Genomic DNA, 5,149 nt, shown 5'->3' with positions numbered 1-5,149 from the left:
GGAGTAGTGGGGGCAAAAAACCTAACTGGTTTCAAGACTGAGCTTGATAAGTTTATGGAGGGTTTAATGTCATGAGATTGCCTACAAAGGCATATGGCCCATCTGTGTGTGACTGCGATTAGCAAATATTACCAACTGTCAGAGATGGGACACTAGATGGGGAGGGCTCTGAGTTACTAAAGAGAATTATTTCCTAGGTGTCTGGCTGGTGGGTCTTGCCCACATGCTGAGGATCTAATTGATCACCATATTTGGGGTCAGGAAAGAATTTTCTCCATGGTCATATTGGCAGAAACCCTGGGGGATTTTCACCTTCCTCTACAACATGGGGCATGGATCACTTGCTGGTTTGAACTAGAGTAAATGGTGGATTGTCTGTAACTTGAAGTCTTTAATTCAAGATTTGACGACTTTGGCAACTCAGCCAGAGGTAATGGTACTATTGCAGGAATTGGGGTTGGGGGGTGAGATTATGTGGCATGTGATGAGCAGGAGGTCAGACTAGATGATCATGATGGTCCCTCCTGGCCTTAAAGTCTATGTGTCTAATCCTTCCTAAAGATCACCCATCTTGGACAAACTGTGCCTGAGTTACATGGGGACAGATTACATTAAAGAATATTTGACCTCCTTCAAAAGGATAAAGAACAGAGAATTCCTCAAACTAACTGGTGAAGCTTTATACATGGTTAATAATCTGGATATAAATGATGTTATCTTGTATGGGCTGCTTAAGGGCCTGTGTTAAAAAGGTCGCAAATTACTCCAGAGGCATATCACCTAAAGGTTAAAAACCTCAAAAGAGTTGATATGATATGTCACTGGTACTATATTAATAAAATGGGGGATTTATCTGAGAAAATGATAAAAAGTAAAGGAGCAGAAAAGTATGACCAATTAGTCTGCTCTGATGAGATGAGGGCAGCAGTGTGGGAAAAGTCCCCAGCAACTGTAGAAGGGACAGCTGACTTATACATGTAAGTGAGAGCATTCCTAGACTGCAGGTCCCAAAGGGTCGGGCACAGATCTGGCATAAAAGGGGGTGCCCAGTGTGTTCCTGGGGAAAAGGAGAGAAGGAACAGAACTAAGCACACACCATTCCAGTACTGATCCCCTCCTGATAACTCCAGCCCCAGGGGTGATCCAAGAAAGTGTTTCTTACATGGGTCCCTTGAACATATAAATAAACAATTCCCTAGGTGTGGGGAGTCCAAATACAGTGCCCAATCCACCCAGGTTAATGAAGCTATCCTTAATTTGGAGACTTCAGTGGTGGCAAAAGGGGTTTTAGTTAATTTTGTCCTGTCTGTCCTCCTGGAGGTGGACATAAAGTTTATTAAAGAGGTCAAGCTAAATGGTAATGTGGAGAAACACTGGTGCCCGGATCCATTTAGTCAGGAGGAAGGTAATTAAGGAGATTGTTATGTTCCCAGGGGATGAGGTAAAACTTCTTGTCATGGGACATTTTAGAAGCAGAGTGCCTTTAGTCTGCATTGAATTAGATTGAGAAGGTTTAAGGGCTATTTTGAATGTGGAGGTTCCAGAGAATTTACCAGATGGTGTATTAGTGGGAAATGACATAATAACACTCCTCAAAAATGTTAATATTGTGACTAATAGCAAGAAGGAATATGTCCCTACGTTCCCATAGGTAAACCCTGAGGAGGGAGAGGCAGCTACCTTCATTAGCAGAAAGTAGCAATGTGTCACCAGGAGAGAGGGATGAGGCATTGCCATTCTCCTCCCCCTCCCTCCCCCCCTTGCCTGAAACAGCTCACAGTGCAAGCAAAAGCCAAATGGAGTTTGCTAGGGAATGAAGTGCAGACACCTCGCTGGAGAGCATAAGGGAGGACATCCTCAGTAATACCCCTAATAGAACAGGGGAGATTTTTATAAAAAGCCCTGGTTGGGAAAAATAGAGCCCTACAAACAATTGATCATACCGACAAAGCAATGTGCAGAGGCAATGCTACTAGCCCACAATTGCCCTTTTGCTGGTCACTTGGGAACAGAGAGGACATATGAGAGGCTTAAGAAAATCTTCTTTTGGCCCAAATATCAAAATAAAGTAAAGGAATACTGCAAGACTTGCGACTTATGTCAAAAGCAGAAAAAGCCTATAGGTCTCAGCAAGGCTCCACAAGCATTTTTCATGGTTGCCATGGATATCATAGAGCCCTTACCCAGGCTAACTCAGAGAGGAAAAAGATTTATATTAGTGGAATTGGATTTTGACACCAGGTGTCCCGAGGCAAGTATGAGGGACATGGGAATAGTTGAAGAATCAAATAGTCCCTGTGCTTCTCCAGTTATGGCACCCAAAGGGATGGGACAATAAGGCTTTGTGTTGATTACATACATCTTAATTCAGTCATGGTTCCAGATATATACCCTATGCCTCAAATTGATGATATACAAAACCAAAGACATTCAAAAACCAAAGTAAAGTTCCTGAGCACTCTGGATTTTACTAAGGAATATTGGTAAATCTCCCTCAACAATGAAGCACAGAAAAAGTCTGTCTTTATTACTGATTCAGGACTTTTTGAGTTCAAAATGTTGCTATTTGGGTTAAGTAATTCAGGAGGCACATTTCAGAGGCTCATTAACCACATGTTGGCTGGGTCACAGGATTTTGCCAATGCCTACATAGATACTATCTTCAGCAATTCCCGGTCAGATCACAATAATCACTTGGGAATTATGCTGAAGAAACTCAAATATGCAGGTCTCACAGTAAAAGTGTCGGAAGTGTAAGATATGGGAGGCCAAAGTCCCTTATCTAGACCATTGTGTGGGAGAGGATTAGATTTTTCCTGATTCCTTAAAAGTTGAATCCATTGTTAATTGTACCCCAAGCCAAAAAACAAATTTAGTCTTATTTAGGCTTGGCAAATTATTACCACAGCTTTGTGGAAAGCTTCAGCAACATTATATCTGCAGTTACCTCTGCAGAAAGACACAACCTGACAAAATGGTTTGGAAAGCAGTCTGTCAGGAGGGCTTTGATAAAGTGAAAAGAAGTGCTAAAGTGAGAAGAAGAGCTCTGTGCAGCTCGAAAGCTTGTCTCTCTCACCAGCAGAAGTTGGTCCAATAAAAGATATTACCTTTCCCAACTTGTCTCTTTAAAAAGAAATCTGTCAGAAAGAATGGTTCTAGCCCATCCAAATTTTGATAAGATATTTGAGCTCTGTACAGATCCATCCTATTAGGCCTGTGGCATGTGCTGATCAAGAGTCTAGAGCGTATGTTATGATTTTATTTTTTATGTAACCATTTTGTTCCAATACTTCTGTTTGCTACAACTTGAATCTCTATACTTGTTAAATACAGTTATACTTGATTTCACTGAAAAGGAAACAAAATGCTGTGAGTTAAGTGAAGCAGCGATCTGAGGTGAAACTGGTAAGCTGGGGTGTAATGTTTCTTTGGTAGCAGTAGATCGGTGAATATCTCATATGTCCAGTGTACCAGGGATTGGACACTCTAGGGAGATGCTTGAAGGGCTCAAGTGTTGGAGTGTGCCTGTCCCTAAGCTGCAGAGTGATAACGGGGCTACTGAGGCCTAGAGGGGAGTGTTTGTGTTGCCCGTGGCCAGTGGAGTTGGGGAGCTCATCCACAGCAAGCACAGACAAGACTTCCTCACAGTTAGCACAGGTGGTAGTAAGGTGCCTTATAGCCCTGGATGCCCCCAAGAAGGATCCCAGTACTCAGGGTGATTTAAAGACAGCCACTAGCCCAGGGGTGGGCAAACTTTTTGGCCTGAGGGCCATCTCGGGGAAAAGAAATTGTATGACTGGCCATGAATGCTCACAAAATTGGAGTTGGGCTGTGGGAGGGGGTGAGGGCTCTGGTTGAGGGGTGTGGGCTTTGGGGTGGAGCTGGGGATGGGGATGAGGAGTTTGGGGTATAGGAGGGTGCTCTGGTCTGGGTCGGAGGACTTTGGAGGGTGGGAGGGGGATCAGGGCTGGGGCAGGGGTATGGGAAGGGGTGCAGGTTCCAGCTCGAGGGGTGGACTGTGGAGTGGGGCTGGGAATGAGAGGTTTGGGGTTCAGGAGGGTGCTCCGGGCTGGGATAGAGGGGTTTGGAGAGCAGGAGGGGGATCAGGGCTGGGCAGGGGGTTGGGTCGTGGGGAGAGGCTCAAGGGTGCAGGCTCCGAGCAGCGCTTACCTCAAGCGGCTCCCAGAAGCAGTGGCATGTCCTTCCCTGACTCCTACATGTGGAGTAACCCCCGACCCTCGGAGCGGGGCCATGTGGCTGCTTATGAGAGCCATGTGGCATGGCCCCTGACCTGGCACCCTGGCTGGAGCACCAGAGTGGGGCAAGCCCAAACCCCACTCCCCAGCAGGAGCTCGTGGGCCGGATCTGGCTAGCTGTAGTTTGCCCACCCCTCCACTAGCCCTTGCTGCCTCTCATACTATTGAGCTGCTCTACTATAGGAGAAAGGTCAGATTGCTGCACAATAGAGCTGGTTGAACATTTTCAAAAATTTGATCAAAATATTTGGCTAAATGTTTTTGCTGTTTTTCAACCAGTTTGTATGATAGTCATAATTTTCTGAAAATCTGAAATTTTAACCAAAAATATTGCAAAAGCCACTGACATTTTTATGATAAATTGTCTGCATTTTTTTAAAAATCAGCTCTACCGCACATGGTGGGTTCTTCATAAATAAGGTTCTTCATAAATAATTTTGTATTATATCTTTGTGAATCCTGACACATACCATTAAGCTGGCATTTTCAACTCAACTACATGAAATGGATATTAATATGTTCTTGGAATTCACTTTAATAATTAACTCTTATTTTTCATTTTAAAACATCTATGATAGCTAGGATAGTTAATACATTTTTATATAACTGTTAAAAGAAACTTGGTGAAAATGATGAATCCTGGGGTACTGATTCATGTGACTTGAAAAGACCATCCATTTCCTGATTCACCTTCATATTTTCTAAGGAAAAAGCAATGTTTTGGAATCTGTCTCTTCAATCAAATGATTTTTGTGTGTGTGTATTTCTCTTTCATTTCAGCCACTTTCCTGAACTGACATCTTAGAAGTGAAGAACAAAGTTGGGGTGAGAATAAACAATGCCTTGAAGAAACACAGCTACCGAACTTCTCTTATGAATGGGAATAAGAGAAA

General features: G+C 43.5%; 1 non-coding gene across 1 annotated transcript; it reads left to right on the top strand.

Annotated features, from left to right (window-relative positions):
* Positions 1-4,878: 4,878 nt before the first annotated feature.
* On the top strand, positions 4,879-4,947 carry LOC123365486. The gene has a single exon (XR_006577620.1). It is a non-coding gene; the product is annotated as a small nucleolar RNA SNORD123 (small nucleolar RNA).
* Positions 4,948-5,149: the final 202 nt, after the last annotated feature.

This window comes from Mauremys mutica, chromosome 2 (assembly GCF_020497125.1).
Source record: "Mauremys mutica isolate MM-2020 ecotype Southern chromosome 2, ASM2049712v1, whole genome shotgun sequence".
Lineage (NCBI taxonomy): Eukaryota > Metazoa > Chordata > Testudines > Geoemydidae > Mauremys > Mauremys mutica.
The sequence above is the reverse complement of the archived record's forward strand: the minus strand, read 5'-3'. Positions and strand labels throughout refer to the sequence as shown.